We start from the raw sequence: 23212 nt of genomic DNA, 5'->3' as shown, positions 1-23212 counted from the left end.
ACCCTCCCCCTGTGCATTGCATCAAATTTCATTGAGGTCCTCCAGCAATTCCTGTCTCCTCTCGTGTTTTGAAAAACTGTCACTTACAGCTCTGATTTTCTCACTAATTGCTCCTTTTCCAGATCATTAAAAATGTTAAGATACTTGTACAGCTCCCCAGGGCACTCTCCACTGGGAAAATTGATCATTTTAGTCCTACGCTTTTGTTTCCTATCCTTTAACAAGCTCCCAATCTACAATAGGACTCTCTCCTGTAGCTTCTCAAATTTTGCTTTCTATTAAAAAAAAAACAAGCAGATACAGGTGAATCAGTCGATACAGCGTATTTGCACACTTTATCTAAACTTTAAAAATATGCTAAACTGAGAAGGAGTTTTCAACCCAGTCCTCGGGGCAATTGGGGATATCCTGAAAACCCTGACTGGCTGCCTGTGACCAGAGGACTAGGTTGAAAACCTCTGGATCAAGGCATCACTTCAGTTTTGCTAAATTCATTCTGGCTCTTCCCCATGAAGTCATCATAGCTTCCACCATGTTACCTGGTACCATCAGGGTCACTGGTCTATAAATTTCCAAAAACATCTACTATATTGGCTACCCTCCAGTTCTCAGTGACTGTGGTAAAGTTTAGAGATAGATATCTGTTATTGAACCTGCCACTGTAATCAGAGTTCCTTCAGAACCCTGGAGTGGATATTATCTGGTCCCGGTGATGTGCTAATATTTAGTTTGTCAGTTTGCTCTGGCTCAACTTCTACCTTTATACTGATTTACAACAGTTTCTTCAAGTTGTCCATGCTGGAACAATTCTTTGCAGATGATATGGCCACAATATACTTTGTAGTGATGATTGAAGCAAATAATTCATCTTTTTTTTTTCTGCAATGGTGCTATGTTCCCTGAACACTCTTTTTAAACCCTGGTCATCAAATGGACCAACTGACTCCCTCACACATTGATGGTACTTGATATATTAAAACTAATAATAAGTGGGCTTGCTTTATTAAAGTTTTGCATCTAATCTGCCAGTGTTTATGCTCTTTCCTCTCTACCTTACTAGAACTTGCTGCTCTTTCCTCTCTACCTTACTAGAACTTGCTTTTGCTCATGCATATTCATTGGGCACATCTTGAAAACCTGCCTGGCTTGATGTGTCCTGAGGACTGGGGTGAGAACCCTATGTTAGTATGAACTCTATGTGACACATCAAAACAAAAGTTCAAAGGACTGAGAAAGAGAATTTGAAATTATCTGGACAAGGTTACAAAACATTTTCTAAATATTTTGGGCTCCTTCTATACACTGTCAGTCTACAAATGAGAAAAAGACTACAAAAACTCTAGCCATTAGCAGCTGTCCAACAAAATCACCTCAACAGTAAACTGGAAAATTACCCTCATAGCCACGTCATCTAGAAATGTGTGGGTCTCTCTCACTGCATCCAATATGTGAGTTCATGCTTCAACCATTAGGGGAAAAAAATGAGGGCCCGATGCACAAAGCTTACTGTGCTGGCAACGATCGATTTAGATTGGTTGTAGCCAATCTAGCATGCACGATATTTAACGTCTAATGCACAAAGGGGTTTAGCATCTCTTTTAGCATTCGCCATAGCAACTACCGAGAATCCTATTCAAATCTATTACAAAGAGCTCATTTATATTAAAGCACAGACATTTCCATGCACCGCACAGAAAGGAGCACCTACCTTTAACGTGCAAAATTTTACAGCAGGTCTGTAGCTGTCCAGACCCCTATCCAAAACTTAAGGAATCCTAGTGGTCCAGTGGACTCCTCAACCTCCCCTCAGAAAAGTAGGCGGGGAGAGTCTGATAGGCACCGACGGGGAGAGGGATCTTGGGGTGATAGTATCTGAGGACCTGAAGGCGACGAAACAGTGTGACAAGGCGGTGGCCTAGCTAGAAGATTGCTAGGCTGTATAGAGAGAGATGTGACCAGCAGAAGAAAAGAGGTTTTAATACCCCTGTATAAGATGTTGGTGATGCCCCACCTGAAGTATTGTGTTCAGTTTTGGAGGCCGTATCTTGCGAATGATGTTAAAAAAATGGAACCGGTGCAAAGAAAAGCTACGAGAATGGTATGGGATTTGCATTACAAGACGTATGAGGAGAGACTTGTTGACCTAAACATGTATACCCTGGAGGAAAGGAGAAACAGGGGTGATATGATACAGACGTTCAAATATTTGAAAGGTATAAATCCGCAAACGAACCTTTTCCAGAGAGGGGAAGGCAGTAGAACGAGAGGACATGAAATGAGATTGCAGGGGGGCAGACTCAAGAAAAATGTCAGGAAGTATTTCTTCACAGAGAGAGTGGTGGATGCTTGGAATGCCCTCCCGCGGGAGGTGGTGGAAATGAAAACGGTAACGGAATTCAAACATGTGTGGGATAAACATAAAGGAATCCTGTTCAGAAGGAATGGATCCTCAGGAGCTTAGCCGAGAGTGGGTGGCAGAGCCAGTGGTGGGAGGCTGGGCAGATTTATATGGTCTGTGCCAGAGCTGATGGTGGGAGGCGGGGCTGGTGGTTGGGAGGCGGGGATAGTGCTAGGCAGACTTATACGGTCTATGCCGGGGCTGGTGGTTGGGAGGCGGGGATAGTGCTGGGCAGACTTCTACGGTCTGTGCCCGGAAGAGGACAGGTACAAATCAAGGTAGGGTATACACAAAAAGTAGCACATATGAGTTTATCTTGTTGGGCAGACTGGATGGACCGTGCAGGTCTTTTTCTGCCATCATCTACTATGTTACTATTTATATGGTACTTAGCCCCTCCTAGTGCATCCCATGACAGGGTGGGCCCAGAGACAGGAAGGAGTAGGGTTTCCTCCTGCCTCTGACTCCCAGGTTTGTGAAGGGAGGGGGGCGGTCAAGAGGAGAATGGGCCCACTAGACCACCAGGGTATTTTCTTTTTTTTGGGGGGGGGGGGGGTGCAGTCCACCGACCACCAGGGAGGAGGGGGGTTGTGGGGTCCACTAGACCACCAGGGAATTCAGGTGGGGGGAGGGTCGGTAAAGGGGTCCGATCATCCCAGGATATACACACAAGAGCTTTGCCAAAATTATAAGTAACTGTATATTCAGTAGCTACCTACAGGAATCAATAAAATAATGTGAGTCTTCTAAAAGATTTAAAAAAAAAAAAAACCTTCTGTTTAGTTCCCCAAAACACGCACCTCAGCATGAAATACGGACCTTAAAATGTTTGCATAAAAATATATGAACAAGGAAGCCTCAAACCAACAAATTATCACCTGTTTTTCTAACAGTTTTTTTGTCTTAATAGATGTGTTGTATCCAGTTCTTTTTTTTGTAACGGTACAGCATACCAGCACCTTTTTTTCCCAAGGCTAGCTCACCTACCCACCCTTAGCTCCCCGATAGCCCTGCTTTCTGTTCCTGCCGCCCCTTTTTACCTGAAGTTGCAGCGCCAGCATTAGTGAAAGCAGCAGGCTAGCCTCCTCCAGCCTTCCCTTCCCTCTCAGTGTCCCGCCCTAGCAGCAACAGGAAACTACATCAGAGGAAGTATATATACTGTCATCTACCAAGATTTGCTTATTTCCGATCTGACAAAAAAGGGCAACCTTCGAAAGCTAATCAAGAAATGTACTAAGTTATGTCCAATAAAAAAGGTATCATCTTATTTTCTTTTTCATGTTTTATTTTGTTTTATTTCTATTGATTACCTAGAAATTATTTATAATGAAAAAAAATCACAAGTTCTTTTTTTCTCCTATACTGGTATAGTATTTTCAATGATACTGCTTATAGGCACCACAACTTGTCTAAGGCTTGTGGCTACCATAGGGGTGGAGCCATAGATGGTGACCCCGCCCATAATGAGTACCGGTACTTTTTTCCCTACAAATAAAGCACTGGTTATATCCCTATCATTAACTGCCTGAAAACTGCATCACACAAACATTTGAGGTCTGATCATCTATATGTATTACGTTAATAAAGACATTATAAACATTGTAAAAAGCACACATTATATATATATATATATATATACATACATACATACACACACACACACACATCTTGATTGTCTCTAAAAAAACACACACAAAAAAATTTATGAAATGCCGTTTGATCAAGAAAAGGCTCAATACTACTGTATTTAAAACAGCCTTAGCGGAAATATGGTATCCCATGTGATGAAAAGCCATTTTGAAAAAACTGAAAATCTAATATGTGAACATACTACCCACAGCCGACAAGCATAGCACCAAGCTGCCTGAGCAACTATATTAAAAAAGAAGAAATGTCCATAGCAAAAGGTCCATATTTCATGCTGATGTGCATGTTTTGAGGAACTAAAAGATTAAAAGGGGTTGTTTTTTCTAGAAGATTTGCACATTATTTCATTGATTCCTGTAGATAGCTACTGCATAAACACAGTTCCTTATAATTGTGGATCCTATATTTAAGGTGGTTAAGCTATTATATATTAAAACTATAGAAATGTTATTAAGGAAACTGTATTTACCTGTGGTTTTCATATGCCAGTGGGGATTGAAGTATATACTGAATACTTATGCATTTACCAGAGAATACATTTGGAAACCAGTGTGGTAATGTTTCTATTTTTATTTTGGTGTCTTATTTGATGTTTTTATAAAAGTTCATGTTTTTATATTTATATGTATTTATTGTTTGTAGACCCCTTACAAAGGTTATCCGAAACTTGGCCAAGTTGGGTCTACTTTCCATAAAAGCTACATTTGAGTGAACTTTCTCATCCTTCCTTTGATCACTGCTGCTGTTTGTACTGTCTGCTCGGATACTGCAGCAACGGGTTGTCTGTCGTTTTGTTTATGCTCACCTAGATAAGTACCAATGACATAGAAAGATGTGGGAGTGAAATTCTGGAAGCCAAATTTAGGCTCTTAGGTAGAGAGATGAAATCCAGAACCTCCAGGGTAGCATTTTCAGAAGTGTTTCCTGTTCCATGCGCAGGTTCCAAGAGACATGCAGGGCTCCAGGGTCTCAATGCGTGGATTAGACAATGGAGTAAGGAGGGTTTTAGATTTGTTAGAAACTGGGCAATATTCTGGGAAATGGGGAGCCAAAGATAGACTCCACCTTAACCAGGATGGAGAGCTAGGCTGCTGGCATCAACATTTAAAAAATGAGATAAAAGTACTTGCTTCAGAACAAGGTATCTTTGAAGAAATAGCACCAAAACAGGGAAAATAAGGCCATAGAAGAGACCAGGCGCCTTTAAATAAAAAGGGACAGATTTGAAAGATTGCATATTACCACTGTCAACTGCTAAGCAATTTGTTAATAGAAGTAAAAAAAAAACACATTGTTTGAAGTGTCTATATACAAATGCTAGAAGCCTAAAAAAATAAAAACAATTAAAATGGGAGAGTTAGAATATATAGCACTAAGTGAACAGATAGATAACAATCAGGCTTATTTTCGAAAGAGAAGGGCGCCCATCTTTCGACACAAATCGGGAGATGGGCCTCCTTCTCTCAGGGTCGCCCAAATCGGCATAATCGAAAGCTGGTTTTGGGTGCCCGCAACTGCTTTCCATCGCGGGGATGACCAAAGTTCACAGGGGCGTGTCGGCAGCGTACCGAAGGCGGGACTGGGGCGTGCTTAAGAGATGGGCATCCTCGGCCGATAATGAAAAAAAGAAGGGCTTCCCTGACAAGCACTATTAGATTGTAAGCTCTTTGAGCAGGGACTGTCTTTCTTCTATGTTTGTGCAGCGCTGCGTATGCCTTGTAGCGCTATAGAAATGCTAAATAATAGTAGTAGTAGTAATAGTAGTAGTAGCACTTAGACGACTTTACTTGGTCCACTTTTTCCTTGCGACCAAGCCTTAAAAAGGTGCCCGAACTGACCAGAAGACCACCGGAGGGAATCGGGGATGACCTCCCCTTACACCCCCAGTGGTCAACAACCCCCTCCCACCCTAAAAAAACAAACTTTATAAAAAACATTTGCCAGCCTCAAATGTCATACCCAGCTCCATGACAGCAGTATGCAGGTCCCTGGAGCAATTTTAGTGGGTGCAGTGCACTTCAGGAAGGCGGATCCAGGCCCATCCCCCCACTACCTGTTACACTTGTGGTGGTAAATATGAGCCCTTCAAAACCCACCAGAAACCCACTTTACCCACATCTAGGTTTCCCCGCCCCTTCACGGAGCCGTCCCGTGAGGACAGCCACAGGAAAACTTGGACGCCCTGTTCAATTATGCCCCTCAATAGGCATCTGAGACCTGGAGGAAGGAAGATAACCAACGGGACACTGTAATACCAGAGTACATATTATATTGCAGTGATAGGGTGGTTCAAATTGGTGGAAGGATAGCGTCATAAGTTAAACAGGGCCTTGAATCAAATAGATTTATAATTCTGCAGAACACAAAACACACTTTGGAATCTCTATGAATGCCATGTGTAAAGGGGAAAAGAATAGTGATTGGAGTGTACAGTGCTGGGGCCATTTGACAACAATGATCATAACATGATCAAATTTGATTTAATAAATGAAATAAGTATTCACATTAAATCCAATATGCTAGCATTTAATTTTTTTAAAAGGAGACTATGATAAAATGAGGAAAATGGTCAAAGAAACAGAGGAGCAGCTGCAAAAAATCTAAAATTTACATCAGCTGTGGATGTTGTTTAAAAATACCATCCTGGTAGTCCAGATCAGATATATCCCACGTATTAAAAAAAGGAGGAAGGAAGGCCAGACGACAGCGAGCATGGTTAAAAAGCAAGGTGGAAAAAGCTATTTTAGCTAAAAGAGAATCCATCAGAAAATGGAAGAAGGAACCCACTGAAGATAATAAGAAACAGATGGCAAGTCAAATTCAAAGCACTAAGGAAGGCAAAGAGACTTTGAAAAGAAGCTTGCCTTGGAGGCAAAAATACATTTAAAAAATTTTAGGAACATTTGAAGCAATAAGCTGGTAAGAGAATCAGTTGGACTGCTAGATGATCGAGGGGTAAAAGGGGCACTCAGGAAGGACAAGGCCATAGCAAAAAGAATAAATGAATTCTTTACTTCAGTCTGTTCACCAAGGAAGATGTGCCAGAAATGGTATTAAGTGGTGATAAATTGGAGGAACTGAAACATTTCTGTAAACGTGGAAGATATAATGGGGCAATTTGACAAACTAAAAAGTGGCAAATCACCTGGACCAGATGGCATACATCCTAGAATTTCAACAGAATTAAAAGACGAACTTTAAAATCAAGAGTGGTATCAGAAGATTGGATGATTTCCAATATTACGCCAATTTTTAAAAAGGATTCCAGAGGTGATCTGGGAAATTATAGACCAATATCTGTGGCAGGCAAAATGGAGACTATTATAAAGAACTAAATTACTGAGCATATACATAAGCATAGATTAATAGAACAAATCCAACATGGATTTAGCTAAGGAAAATCATACCTCACCAATTTGCTACAATTCTCTAATGGGGTGAACAAACGTGGATAAAGATGAGCCAATTGATATTGTGTATCTGGCTTTTCAAAAGGCATTTGACAAAGTAGTTCATGAATGACTCTTGAGGAAAATAGAAAGCCATGAGAAAGGAGGTAATGTCCTATTGTGGATTAAGGTAAAATTATGTATAATCATACCTGATAATTTTCTTTCCATTAATCATAGCTGATCAATCCATAGACTGGTGGGTTGTGTCCATCTACCAGCAGGTGGAGATAGAGAGCAAACTTTTGCCTCCCTATATGTGGTCATGTGCTGCCGGAAACTCCTCAGTATGTCGATATCAAAGCTCCATCCGCAGGACTCAGCACTTAGAGAATTACACCCACGAAGGGACACTCTGCCCAGCTCACCACCGCCGAAACGGGGGAGGGGAATTAACCCAGCTCATCCCCACACAAGTGGGGGAGGGGAATCCGTCCAGCTCATCCCCGCGGAGCGGGGGAGGGACACCACACCCGCCGATGCGGGGGGATCTGGCTTATCCTGCAACCGCAACCGCGGGAGGAGCTGACTGACCCTAACACCGCCGAAGCGGGAGGGGTACAAAGCTGCCCTACAGCCGCACGAAGCGGGAGGGAGTGCCGGCAGAATTTTAAGTCTCAATCCAGCCCCGTAAAACGGAGGGGAGAGGAATGCAGCAGCTCACTGTAACACAACTCGTCTTAACTCTTGAAGAATCCAAGTGAAAAAACTTGAACACGAAGTCTTTCTGAAGTAACTGAAGACTAAACTTGAACCTGAAATGCAACCAGAATAAAAACAGTACAGACATCTGGGAGGGGCTATGGATTGATCAGCTATGATTAATGGAAAGAAAATTATCAGGTATGATTATACATAATTTTACCTTCCATATCATCAAGCTGATCAATCCATAGACTGGTGGGATGTACCGAAGCAGTACTCACCCAGGGCGGGACATTGAAATCCCTGACCTCAACACTGAAGCTCCAAACCGGGCCTCCGCCCGTGCAGCCACAGTCAAACGGTAATGCTTGGAGAATGTATGAGCCGAAGCCCAAGTTGCCGCCTTGCATATCTCTTCCAAGGAGACGGATCCGGCCTCTGCCATCGAGGCCGCCTGAGCTCTCGTGGAGTGAGCCTTCAGCTGGATAGGCGGCACCTTCCCCGCGGCCACATAAGCCGCTGCAATGGCTTCCTTGACCCATCTTGCCACTGTAGGCTTAGCAGCCTGCAGACCCTTACGAGGACCTGCAAACAGGACAAACAGATGATCCGATTTCCGGAAATCATTGGTCACTTCCAAGTATCTGATGATGACTCGTCTCACATCCAGATATTTAAGAGCAGAGTACTCCTCTGGGTAGTCCTCCCTACGAAAGGAAGGGAGACAGAGCTGCTGATTCACATGGAAGCGAGAAACAATCTTGGGCAGGAAGGAAGGCACTGTGCGAATAGTCACTCCTGCCTCAGTGAACTGCAGAAAAGGCTCTCGACATGAGAGCGCCTGGAGCTCGGAAACTCTTCTGGCTGAAGTGATAGCCACCAAAAAGACTGCTTTCACCGTCAGGTCTTTCAGAGATGCCCTCGACAAGGGTTCAAAAGGCGGCTTCTGCAATGCTCTTAGTACCAGGTTGAGATTCCACGCAGGCACCACTGAGTGCAGAGGAGGGCGCAGGTGATTAACTCCCTTGAGAAAGTGCACCACATCTGGCTGCGAAGCCAGGGAAGCACCCTTCAGGCGGCCCCTGAAGCAAGCCAGAGCCGCTACCTGGACTTTAAGGGAACTGAGCGACAGGCCTTTCTCCAGACCTTCTTGCAGGAACGCCAACACTGAAGAAATTGGAGCAGTGAAGGGAGAAAGTGAGCCTGCTTCACACCACGCTGCAAAGATACGCCAAACCCTGGCGTAAGCAGTAGAAGTAGAGCGCTTCCTCGCTCTCAGCATAGTGGCGATGACCTTGTCTGAGAAGCCCTTCTTCCTCAGACGCTGCCGCTCAATAGCCAAGCCGTAAGACCAAAGGGGGAGGGATCCTCCATCACCACGGGACCCTGATGTAACAGGCCCTGCTCCAGTGGCAGCCGCAGAGGATCGTCGACTGAGAGCCTGATCAAGTCCGCATACCAGGGACGCCTGGGCCAATCCGGACCCACCAGGATTACCCTGCCGGGATGCTTTGCCACCCGGTCTAGCACCCTGCCCAACATGGGCCAGGGCGGGAACACATAGAGAAGCTCTTGTGTCGGCCACTGTTGGAGAAGAGCATCTACTCCCAGGGATCGAGGGTCCCGTCCTCTGCTGAAAAAGCGCGGCACTTGGCAATTGGCCGATGACGCCATCAGATCTAGGCTCGGCTGGCCCCAGCGCTTCGTGATGTCCAAGAACGCCTGAGCAGATAGCTGCCACTCTCCGGGCTCCAAGGTATGGCGACTGAGAAAGTCCGCCTTGACATTCATGACTCCGGCAATGTGGGCCGCTGAAAGCTGCTCCAGGTTCGCTTCCGCCCACTGGCAAAGATTCATAGCCTCATTGGCTAGAGGGGCGCTCTTGGTACCTCCCTGGCGGTTGACATAGGCCACAGCCGTGGCATTGTCCGACAGGACCCGTACAGGCTTCAACACCAGTACCGGGATGAACTCCAAAAGCGCCAACTGAATGGCTCTGAGTTCCAGGAGGTTGATAGACCACTTTGCCTCTGCAGGAGACCAGAGCCCCTGCGCTGTCCTTCCCAAGCAGTGGGCTCCCCAGCCCGACAACGAGGCGTCCGTCGTGACGACAATCCACTCTGGGGTCACCAGAGGCATTCCCACAGACAACTTGTCTGTCTGCATCCACCAGCTCAGCGCCTTGCGCACTGCTGGGTCCAAGGGAAGGCGCACAGCATAATCCTCCGACATCGGAGTCCAGCGCTGCAGCAAAGAGTGTTGAAGTGGTCTCATATGAGCCCTGGCCCAGGGCACAACTTCCATCGTGGCCGTCATAGAGCCCAACAGCTGCACATAGTCCCAAGCCCGAAGGGGAGAGGCTACTAGGAACTGGTCCACCTGAGCCTGAAGTTTGACAATCCGATTGTCTGGCAGGAACACTCTGCCCACTTGGGTGTCGAATCGAACTCCCAGGTACTCCAGGGACTGAGTCGGGCGCAGCTGGCTCTTCTCCCAGTTGATGATCCATCCCAGGGAGCTCAAAAGAGCAACTACCCGGTCCACAGCTTTGCCGCACTCTGCATAAGAGGGGGCTCGGATCAACCAGTCGTCCAGATAAGGATGGACTTGTACCCCTTCCTTTCGTAGGAAGGCCGCGATGACCACCATTACTTTGGAAAAGGTCCGCGGAGCAGTAGCCAACCCGAAAGGGAGGGCTCTGAACTGGAAGTGTCGTCCCAGGACTGCAAAACGCAGAAAGCGTTGATGAGGAGGCCAGATGGGAATATGCAGGTACGCTTCCTTGATGTCCAAGGATGCCAGGAACTCTCCTGCCTTCACTGCCGCTATAACAGAGCGGAGAGTCTCCATACGAAAGTGCCGCACTTTCAAGGCCCGATTGACCCCTTTGAGGTCGAGGATAGGCCGGACAGAACCTCCTTTCTTTGGTACCACAAAGTAAATGGAGTAACGTCCCTTGCCAAGCTGACTTTCTGGCACCGGAACGACCGCGCCCAGGCGGATCAGATTGTCCAAGGTCTGCTGCACTGCCACAGCTTTGACCGGAGACTAGCAGGGAGAGAGTACAAACCCGTCTTTTAAGGGTCGGCAGAACTCTAGCTTGTAGCCGTCTCTGATGACTTCCAGCACCCACGCGTCTGAAGTTATTGTGGTCCACTCGCCCAGAAACGAGGACAGCCGTCCTCCAATCTGCACTGGGGCGTGGACCAAGACCCCGTCATTGGGTACGAGACCCTGGGGGCGGACCGGAGGGAGCACCTCCGGGACGGCGGTCTCTGCGAAAGGAATGCTGCTTGGGGGAGAAATTCCTCTTGAAGGAAGAGGGGGCAGAGGAACCCGACTTGCCCGGGCGGTACCGACGGGCTTCCTGCAACCGTCCTCTGGAGGTACCGGGACGAGTACTAGCCCGAGCCCTGACCTCTGGTAATTTCTTGCCCTTAGACGTGCCAAGATCGGTCACGATTTTGTCCAGCTCGACCCCAAAGAGCAGCTTGCCTTTAAAAGGCAACCTAGCCAGGCGGGATTTAGAGGCGTGGTCAGCAGACCAATGTTTCAGCCAAAGCCACCGCCGCGCAGAGATTGTCTGAGCCATGCCTTTCGCTGAGGCCCTCAAGACATCATACAGCAAGTCTGCCAAATAGGCTAAGCCCGATTCCAGGGCCGGCCAATCAGCCCTCAAGGAATGATCCGAGGGGGAAGCCCGCTGCACCATAGTCAGGCACGCCCTGGCCACATAGGAGCCGCAAACTGAGGCCTGCAAACTTAAAGCAGCCGCCTCAAAGGACGACCTTAAGGCCGCCTCCAATCTTCTGTCTTGGGCGTCCTTTAGGGCCGTGCCACCTTCCACCGGCAACGCCGTTTTCTTAGTCACCGCAGTGATTAAAGAATCCACGGTAGGCCACAGATAGGCCTCACGTTCACTCACAGCCAAAGGATAGAGGCGGGACATAGCCCTAGCCACTTTAAGGCTCGCTTCTGGGACATCCCATTGAGCCGAAATTAAGGTGTGCATGGCATCATGCACGTGGAAGGTTCTAGGCGGGCGCTTCGTCCCCAGCATAATGGCAGAGCCAACAGGGGCTGAGGGAGAGACGTCCTCCAGAGAGGAAATCTTCAAAGTGTCCATGGCCTGTAACAACAGGTTGGGCAAATCCTCTGGGCTAAAAAGCCGCGCTGCAGAGGGATCATCCGCTCCATCCGAGCGGGGATCCGTCTCCTCCAAGGAATCCGCAAAGGACCGTTGGGAGACCTCAGACACGCTGCCCTCATCTACATCGGAGGAGACAAATTCCTCCAAGGCCTGGGAATCAACCCGAGGGCGATTACCTCTGGGAACCTCAACCTCTTTACCAGACGAGGGAGCAGGGGCAGCGTTGTGCATGAGGAAGGCCTGATGCAGCAGCAAAACAAACTCGGGGGAGAAACCCCCCAGACTGTGCACTTCCGCAGCCTGGGCAACAGCCCTAGACGCACCCTCAACCGGCGCTCGCAATAGCGGGGGAGAGACATGCTGCGCATCCAAAATGGCGTCCGGCGCGAAACTCCGCGAAGGAGCTGCGCGGGAAGAACGGCTCTTAACTTTAGCCGCTTCTGTGCCGTCGCCCAAATTAAGGGCGTTCATGGCATTAATGTCTCCAACCTCAAGGGCGGCCCAAGAAGAAGCCGTCCGAGCCGCGTGGCCGGCCAAGATGGCGGAGGCGAGGAGCGGGGGATGGGCGTTTATGGCGGGAAAAACCGTCACGCCGGAGGAAGGACCGGGACATTCATCGGCCACGAAACTGTCACCCAACAAGGGCGAATCAGGCTTTAAGACCCCCGCATCCCCTCTAGAAGCGCTCAAGCGACCCGGGGAGCGACCCTTTGCGCCCTCGCCCTCCGACGCCATATGCCACGAGGAGAAGAATCGGGGAACCCCCTGCCCGCTATAAAAAAGGTAAAAATTACCTGCTGTCCGCTCCGAGTTGTAACGACCTGGTGTCCCAGTGAGTAGCTGCAATAGACGCTTAAATAAACGTCGAAATAAACGCCTTTAAGGACGTTCAAAATTTTTTTTTTTTTTTTTTTAACGGAGCCAGCGGGAGGGGGGAGAAAAGGAGGGACCTGGCACCACCAGGTTTGCACTTGCTCAAAAGAGCCCTCAACCCCAGGCACTCAACAAAACCTAAAAATTAGGCTTGGAGGCCTAGCCAGAGCTGCTGCTGTGTGTGACCACCACCTGCTGAGATAGAGAACATACTGAGGAGTTTCCGGCAGCACATGACCACATATAGGGAGGCAAAAGTTTGCTCTCTATCTCCACCTGCTGGTAGATGGACACAACCCACCAGTCTATGGATTGATCAGCTTGATGATATGGAAAAACTAGTTAAAAGATTGCTCTTTTTTAACATATTTATAAATGATTTGGAAACAGGAATTATGAGCAAGGGTGATTTAAATTTGATGGTAACACAAAGTTATTCAAAATTGTTAAATCTCAAGAGAATTGTGAAAAAATTGCAAGAGGACGTTACAAGACCAGGCATCCGAATAGCAGATGACATATACCCCTGGATTCTATATATGGCACCCAATTTTGGGCACATTTCCAAGATGCACATACAACTTAATTGCGCTGTTAACCATCAATAATTGAATGCTAACAACCAAATAGTGACGTTGATACCAATTAGGATTTGCAGGCATCTGGCTGTGCGCTATTCTATAATGGGACGCTTAAACACCATAGCATGCATCCTGAAAGGAGGCATGACCATGGGAGGGGCACGGGTAGGTCATGGGCATTCCAAAACGTTGTGCACAGTATTAGAGAATAACTTGGGCGCCAGGATTTACACCAGGTTTCAGCAGACGCAAGACTGGCATCCAGAGTTGGGTGCAGGGACTGGTGCTAAACTCTATTCTATAAAGTATAAAGGGTACGACGAGCAAGTGCAAAGTGATGCACATAGGCAAGAGCAACCCAAACTACAGCTAAATGATGCAAGGTTCCACATTAGAAGTCGCCACCCGGGATTTAGGTGTCACTGTGGATACCTTGAAACCCTTTGCTACAAAGCAAATACGATGTCAGGAATTGTAATATTCTCAGTTTTGTTTTCCATTCTTTCTTAACAATGCCTTTGTACTGCTCCATGATGCGATTGCACATCAAATATTGTGACCAGACTGTATACTGCATCTGAAAAAAAAAAAGCGGAATTAGGAAAAAAAAAAGTATAGAGAAGACCGACAAAAATGATACAGATGGGATGACTTCTCTATAAGGAAAGACTAAAGAAGGTAGAGCTCTTCAGCCTGGAGAAGGGGAGATATAATAGAGATCTATAAAATATGGAGTGCAATGGAATGGGTAGATGTGAATTACTTGTTTACTCTTTCCAAAAATACAAAGACTAGGGGGCAAGCAATGAAGCTACTAAGTAGTAAATTTAAAACAAATTGGAGAAAATATTTCCTCCCTCAACATATAATTAAACTCTGGCATTCGTTGCCAGAGAATGTGATAAAAGCAGTTAGCTTAGCAGGGTTTAAGAAAGGCTTGGATAATTTCTTAATGGTTTATGAACTTTTCTTTTATTAAGATGGACTTGGGAAAATCCAGTGCTTATTTTGGGATATGTAGCATAAAATCTGTTTTTCTATACTGGGGTTTTGCCAGCTAGCTATGATCTGGATTGGCCATTGTTGGAAACAGGATACTAGGGCTTAATGGGCCTTTGGTCTGTCCCAGTATGCCGATGCTTATGTACTTATTTTTCATGAATGATCAAAATATATTCTTTACATCTGAATGATTTATTATTATTATTATCTTCTCTTATTGGGGTTTACATAAGATTCAGTCAAGTTCTAAACATTAATCATTTCTCTGGTATCAATCAAAGCAGTTTACAGATATTACAAGCAGGTACTTTCTCTGTCCCTAGTGGGCTCACAATATAAGTTTTGTACCTGGGGCAATGGACTTAACCCTTGCCCAGGATTACAAAAACCTGCAGTGGGAATCAAACCCAGTTCCCCAGTCTACTACACTAACCAGTAGGCTACCCCTCAAAGCTCACATGCGCCCCATCCTTCAAAACTGCTATTCACAGATTAAAATCTATTGCACTGGACACTCTGCACCCTTCCCCCAACTGGAAATACTATCATGCTCACTATAAACCAACCCCCTTCAAGATCAACTATGCTGCATCTTCTTCTACAGGCCACTAGGAAAATGGACAGAAACCCAGCTGGAATTCTCCGACTTTTATCTCTAACACATGCATATCCTACTCAAACATACTACTACTTGATGATCTAAACTTACACCTAGAAAACAAAAATGAGGCAAGCACCACAGACTGCCACAACTTCCTCCAAACAATGGAACTTCCAATACCCGCCTCCTCAACCTACCCACAATAAAGGCCACTATCGACCTAATAGCCTACAAACAACACACCTATCACACAATAACATAAAATGGGAACAAGAACCATGGTCCGACCACTTCAAACTAATGTCGACCCTCAATTGAAAAGAGGCCACCCCCCCTAAACCAAAACCACCTCTACAACCAACGAATCCCTTGGCAAAATCAACAATGAAACCAGAACAACGTCTATTCAGATTCTTGGTTCTCCCCTCCCCCCCCCCCCCACACACACACACACACAACAACACACAGTTCCTAACGTCCTGGGAAGACAGATGCCTGACTGTCCTCAACAATATAGCACCACTGAAAATGAAGAGAACTACCAGAATCAAAATGAACCCTTGGTACAACCACCAAATAAAGGAACACAAAAGTGAATGCAGAAAACTAGAAAGGTTATGGCAAACAGAAGACAACAAAACAAAATTAAATCTGAAATCAGACAACACAAATCTAAACTGAGGGCAATCAAATTTAACTACTACAAACAATTAAGCGAAAACAACTACAAAAACAGCAAAAAAAAAAAACTATACAGTATAATCAACACTCTTCTATCCACAGCCCAACATACAAGTGAAAGAAAACTCACCTAAGGCTCAAGAGCTAGCTAACTACTTTGAAAACAAAGTAACATCACTAAGAGTAAAAAAAAAAAAAAACCTCAAACGGTTTTTGGACGAACTCACAAGAAACGAAGAAACATTTGACACTAGCAGATCTTTGTCATCCTTCTCTCCCCCAAATATGACTCTAGTTCAACAAACACTACTCAAAACCACCAAATCCCACTGCTCACATGCTTAAGTTACCTACTTAAAGAACCTCCTGTCCAATTCATAAAAATCATCACAATATACCTATCCAATCTACTAACTGCAGGAACCTTCCCTAAAGAAAAAGGAAACATAATCCTAACACCTATCCCCAAAAATCCCAAATCAAGCAAAGTGACGTCAAAAACTACAGACCAGTAGCCTCAATCCCACTCATAGCCAAGCTCCTGGAATGCAAGTCAACAAACACTGGATACCTGAACAACGCCAATACTCCATGATTCCCAATTAAGCTTCAGATCACACCACAGCACTGAAACAACACTAACTGCACTCATTGCCAACTTCAGAAGAGGTATCAGCAAGGCAAAAACATACTACTTCTACAATTCAACATGTCCTCAGCCTTCGATATGGTAATACAAATACTTGACAAAACTGGAATATGAGGAGCAGTACTCAAATGGTTTGAAAATTCCTGATCAGGAAATCATATCAAGTCAAAACAGGAAATCAACTATCCTCCCCCTGGAAGGTTCAATCAGGAGTACCACAAGTATCATCATTTCTCCGATCCTATTCAACATCATGATGGTCCCATTAGTTAAAACACTCGTTAACCAAGACCTCAACCCATTTATCTACGCCAACAACATGACCATCTACATCCCCTTCAAAAATTACATCAAAGACATCACAGAGAATATCAGGAGAGGCCTAAACATACTAGAAAACTGTACAACCACTTTCAAGATCAAACTCAACAGAGACAAAACCAAGTTCCTGGCAGTAATAGCACCCCACAAACAAACAACCATACCCAACATAACCATAGACGGAATTATATACTCCCTCACAAACTACCTAAAACTCCAGGGAGTAATCATCGATCAAAAACTGACTTTCAAACCCCAAGTCACAAAGGTAGTAATGAACTCATTCCACACTATGTGGAAATTGAGAAGAATTAGAAACAACTTCACTTCAAAAGTATTCCGACTCACAGTACAAGCCACAGTTCTTACACACCTTGACTACTGCAAAGCAATCTACTCCAGAGACTACAAACGGCCCAAAACACAGCAGCCAGACATCTTCAGAAAGCCTCGTTATGAAAAAGCCTCTCCTCTACTACAAGCGTTCCACTGGCTCCTTATCAAAGCCCACATAACCTTCAAACTCTGCACCATGGTCTGTCTTGTAATCCACAGAGAAGCAACTGCATATCTATCAGACATGATCCTCTTACCTCTCAAGAACACACTGAAGGAGGTGAGGAACTATCTGACCTTGCAGTACCGCAGATGTCACAGGCTCACCTACAAGACTGTTCACTCAGCGAACTTCCCATACCAAAGCATAAAGATGTGGAACGCCCTCCCCAAACCACTAAGGTCCATAACACCCTACACCAACTTTCGGAAACACCTCAAGACCTACCTGTTCAAAAAGTTCTTAACCATGGAAAACATAAACTAACCCTCACGTTCCCATACGACACATTGTAGAGCAGCCCCTCCCCCAATATCCTCTCTTCTCACCATGTCCCCTCTCCTCTCTATCTTTCCTAATTAAACTATAATTGCGGTAATTGCTGCAACTTCTACCTCCTCTAACCAACTCTTTAAGCCATATTGATTCATTCTTTCCTATTAAAATGTAATTCGCTACCTCTTCTAACTATCTCTGTAAGCCACATCGAACCAAACATGTTTGGAGAATGTGGAATATAAATGCTGCTATAAACAAATAAATAAATTTAACAGCATAAACTTGAACAAGTCAGTGGACTTTCCAATTACTGTTAGCATGAGGGCAAATCTCAGTTAACAGGCACCTCTACTTATTACCGCACCCTGGACTTGTAACTCTAGAACCACCAGTGAATTAAATAGGTTTTAAAACCAAACATGCTTAAAGGAAAAAAATTAAACAACATAATGGCGACTGGGTTGGGCCTGAAATATGATTACTTAAGAAAGAGGCTTTTAAAAAGAAATCACAGCAGGCAGAGAAATCGTGTTAAATCTGAACTGGTTTATCCAAGCCTCAATATACATGACATAACTAGGATCGGCCAACCGCCAAAGACAGGGGCTACTCCCAAGACCTCACTGCTTTCTAACTCCATTATGGCCCACATATTTTCCCTCATAATTGCCTCTTACCTAGATTTCATGTCCTTTTCCAGGGTTTTAAAATTTCACCCCAGGTGGGTGGATTTTCAAGGTTGGTGAACAGACTTGCAGGTAGCATCTAGGGCAGTAGCAGGAAATAAAGTGAGGGGGAAAAGTGGTACGAACGGAGATAGTCATACCAGAGGGATGCAGAAAATGGAGGGAATGAGAAAGCTGCAGGGTGGGAGTGGAGGCAAAAAGGGAAGTGAGTTAAACAGCTGCAAGTCTATGGGAGCTGGGTAATATACAGAGCTACCAACTTACCCAGTTCCAAGAGGAAGATTTTTGGGCCAGTTCTGGTTTCGAACTTGTATCCTACAGCAGTGTGGTATTCATTGTCCCTGATTCTGCCTGCTGAAATCAGTGCTGCAGGTCCCAAAATGCATCAGGATAGGATTGACTGAAATCAAATCTCTCTGTTGGAACTAGGTAACACAGCAGCTCCGAATACAACATGGCAAGTAGGCCATATGAGGCATCTTGAACCCACGTTACAAGTTTGCTTAAGGTAGGCCACCTTTCATATCCGGTTTGTTTACTAGCTTACCTGCCTCATGCACTAACAGGCAGACAATCAGAAGCAAATGCAGGCGCTAGAGAGTATTAGAGCCATACTAGCACCCGCGATTGCTCCCACCACATGATCAGAGCCCCCGAACACGTGAAACAACGCGATCATGGGTTCTGACTGCAAGTAGCATGCAAATGTATGCTAAACAGGTAATTTTTTATTCCTCCCCAATGTTCAGCCGGCAGCGCGCCAATCATTGGTGCTGCTCCCGTGGCAAACCCTCCACCAGCTCGGAGCTGGCATTAGTTTGCGGAGCATTGGGGAGGAATGGGAAGCCCTGTCTAGCATGAATTCACATGCTTGCAGGGCCCCCAACCCCCCCCCCCCCCCACATAGATTTCCCTGGTGGCCCAGTGGCCTTCTCCACCCCCCTCCGCCAATGCAAGGGTACCGGGTGGGGGGGGGGCTCGAGGTCCAGTGGATTTCCAGCCCCCCTGACAGCAAAAAGAAATCCCTGGTGGCTCACCCTACCCCCAACTGCCACTCGCCCTGGTGGTCTAGCTGCCCCGATTCTCCTCCTCCCCATACCTTAAATGGTGGAGGAGGGGGAGCACTCCCCCCCCCCTTTTAAGCGCCGCCTCCAAAATGGAGAAACTTCGTTATATGGTAGGGAAGCCCCCGCCACCATTTTGGAGGCAGTGCTCAAAGGAGGAGGGAGTACTACTCCCTCCTCCACCATTTAAGGTACAGGGGGGAGTCAGGGGACATTAGACCACCAGGGCAGGTAGGGGTAGGGTTGCCACTAGGCAACTAGGGATTTCTTTTTGCTTTCGGGGGGGGGGGGGGGAAGGGGGGCTGGAGATCTCGTGTCACTGTCTGGGGGGCCACTAAGCCACTAGGGCCTCAGCAATTGGGAGGTCTGGGGGTCCCACGGACCTCCATCTCCTGTGTTTCACAGGTCCGGGCTGACCTGTCAAACAAGTGCAGCAGGATTGTTTCTGATCACATGCTCAGGCACAATCCTCCCGCACTTCACCCCTATGATCAGAACTAATTGCGTGCCTAAAACTGCAAGGTATTAGCTCTGATCATAGGGGCGTTATAGCCCATTTTTAGAGCGCTAGTTGGAACAGCATGGGGCTTCTGATCATCGGCACACAAGTATTTTCCACCAGAGATACAAAATGGGAGAAATCTTTCCGCCATACCTTTGTCTCAGGGAAAAATTTGAGTTTTACCCAGACCCTCTCAGTACTGTTACATTCTTTGTGGATCACACCATAGTAATTAATGTCTAGAAGTTAACATCTAGTCAAAGACTGCAGTTAGCAACTGCTGAGAATCATCCAGCTGGCTGATCCAAGGTTATTCAGATAGATGCAGTCCTTTTATGGGTGTACAAGATCCGGATCGAGGTATAGAGCCTTTCTGGGTGTAATAAGTGCTATTTATAGATAGATGCAGCCCATTTGGGGTGAAATAGTGCTGGATCCAGGTAGATGCTGCCCTTCTGGTAGAAAGGAGTACTGGATCCAGAATGATAGGGTCCTTCTGGGGCGGGGGGGGGGGGGGGGGGGGAGCAGTGCTGGATCCAGGAGGATACTTCCTTTGAGAGAATACAGTGCTGGATCCACGTGATTCTAGTCCTTCAGAGAAGAAAGTTTTCTGAATCCAAGTGGATCCAGCCCTCTTGAGGTGCAGTGGCATAGCTACGTGGGGCCACGGGGGCCTGGGCCCCTCCCAAAATTTCATCCAGACTCCTGGTTTTGCTGGCAGGGGGTCCCCAACCCCCACCAGCTGAAAACTTGTTCAGCTCTGGTCTCCGGCGCCACCACATTGCCTGCCATGCTCTCTCTTCCTCCTGATGTCCTGCATGCTTAGTTTCAGTTAAAGAAGCGTGCAGGACGCAAGGAAGAGAGCAGGGCAGAGAATGCGGCAGCGCCGGAAACTGGTGCTGGAGAAGTCTTCAGCTGGCGGGGATCGGGGACCCCCGCCAGCAAAGGTATTTGCTGCTATGGGGTGCGGCAGGTGGAGTAGCGAGGTGGTGAGGGGGCGGCAGACTAAAATGTGTCCCCACACCTCGAGCGCTGGCCCCCTCCCACAGCGAGGTGTGGCTACGTCCCTGTGAGGAGAATGTGTGCTGGATACAACACTTTAGAGGGTTGAGTGCTGGAGGGGGATGGACCCCTCCCTTCATTGTTGAAAGATTTCTACACTCTAAATAAAATAGCTATCTGTTTCAAGGTATCACCAGTATTTCATCTGAGACTGATTTAATTAAAGATCTTGTACTATTCTGGATAATCAGTGACTGACCCTGATTCCTATCCTTCCTGCAGCAAACTGGCTAATCAGGCAGTTTCTCTTGTGCAGCAATCCTACAGCTCCAGCACTAGAACAGCAGAGTCTGGCTTTCAAACCCCATAGTCCCCGGGGCCGGATTTAGCTCTATTACACTTCAAATAGCTTTCACACGTTTATATTGGCAGGGCACCAAAAGACTGAAGACAGCCGTACTTTTAACAGGTGCAGATGGGGGCTAAGTAGGGACTTTTCTTTCACTTCCTCCCCGGAGCGCCACAAAACTAACCACCAGGAGGGAAAGAGGAGAATGGAGAAACCCTATACACTCCAGTACTCGGGTCACCGCCTGCACCACCTTGTACACCCCCTTCCCGCTAACACAGGATTTACTCTCTGGGCAAAGTTACATTAGAATACCGCTTCATTTGGAGGGGAGAAGTAGGTTTGGGAAGGGGGCGGGGGGAGAGATCACGTTGCAGACAGACTTTCGCCGACTATGGTGTTCGGAAAGGGAGCAGGTATCCCTCACAAGGTTTTCCCCCTTAACTGCTGCTCTATTGCTTCCTAATAATCCCAGAGGTTTCCCCATCCCGTGACAACACATTTAAAAACTACTAATATTATTAAAACAAACGCTAATCCGAAACCCTACCCCCCTTCGCCACGCACTCCCCGTAACGCAAAGAGCGCTGCAATCAAAACCAAAAGCAGGTGCAAAACAAACGATCGAGCGGGGACATTTTTTTTTTCTCAGCTACACTAAATGAAGCTTCAGAGAGCCCACAAACTGCCGAACCCCCACTTCCAAAGAAAAAGGAAACCTCCCGTGGGATCCCAAGCAGTAAGTGTTCCTTGCATAGAAGCAAACCTCCCTCGCAATAACACAGCAAGTCTGTCCGACTCCGAGATCCACCTTAAAGCAGAGAATCCCGGAGCCCCTCCGAGTGTTCCCGGGAGGAGAGAGAGCGCGTGCGCCCCCCTCCCCCGCACTTACCTGCACCCCAGACAAAGAGCTGCTGCTGCCCACCGACTGCACACTGGGCTCTGCTCGCCTTTGCTTTGTTTTCTCTTCAGAAAAAAAAAATCCAATTTACACTACAACGACAAAAACAAAACAGGAGGAATGCGAGGGAAGTTGCTGGACTCGGTGCCAGGGCACACAAGAGCTGCAAGTTCAATCGTGCAGAATGGCGGAGCCGGAGATTGAGAACTGCCTGCTTTGGACTGGAGGAAGAAGGGAGGGGGAGAAAGGAAAGGAGGAGTCGCTGCAGAAAGTGCGAACGAGGAGGGTGGAGGGCAAGTGCCTGGAAGGGATTGTCCTGAGATTGATTTCTACATCCCATGCAGCACTTCCAAATCCATGCTGTCTACGAATCTGGGGATTCGAAATAAATAAAATAAATTTGCAGATGACACAAAACTAATCAAGGTTGTTAAAACAGTGCAGACTGTGAAATATTGCAGGAATACCTTAGGAAATTGGTAGACTGGGCATCCAAATGGCAGATGAAATTTAATGTGGACAAGGTGATGCACATTGGAAAGAATAATCTGAATCATAGTTACTTGATGTTAGGGTCCACCTTGGGAGTCAGCAACCTAGAAACAGATCTAGGTGTCCTTGTAGATAATACACTGAAATCTTCTGCTCAATGTGCAGTGGCAGCCAAAAAAAAAAGCAAACAGGATGCTAGGATTTATTAGGAAAAGAATGGTGAATAAGCCCAAAAATATAATGCCTCTGTATCACTCTGTGATGCAACCTCACCTTGAGTACTGTGTTCAGTTCCAGTCACCATATCTCAAAAAAGATATAGCGGAATTAGAAAAGGTTCAAAAAAGAGGTACCAAAATGATAAAGGGGATGAAACTCCTCTCA

At 46.4% G+C, this 23212-nt stretch overlaps 1 protein-coding gene across 5 annotated transcripts in view; it reads right to left on the bottom strand.

Annotated features, from left to right (window-relative positions):
• Positions 1-22563, bottom strand: part of SEMA4D (semaphorin 4D) — a 373725-nt gene extending 351162 nt beyond the window's left edge. For all 5 annotated transcript variants that reach the window (XM_030193608.1, XM_030193607.1, XM_030193610.1 and 2 more), the window contains exon 1: positions 22328-22563. The gene's annotated coding sequence lies outside the window, so the exon portion shown is untranslated. The remainder of the gene's footprint in view (positions 1-22327) is intronic.
• Between the last annotated feature and the right edge of the window lie 649 nt (positions 22564-23212).

Source organism: Microcaecilia unicolor, chromosome 2, assembly GCF_901765095.1.
Source record: "Microcaecilia unicolor chromosome 2, aMicUni1.1, whole genome shotgun sequence".
NCBI lineage: Eukaryota > Metazoa > Chordata > Amphibia > Gymnophiona > Siphonopidae > Microcaecilia > Microcaecilia unicolor.
Note: the sequence above shows the minus strand (reverse complement) of the source record. Positions and strands in the feature narration are given on the sequence as shown.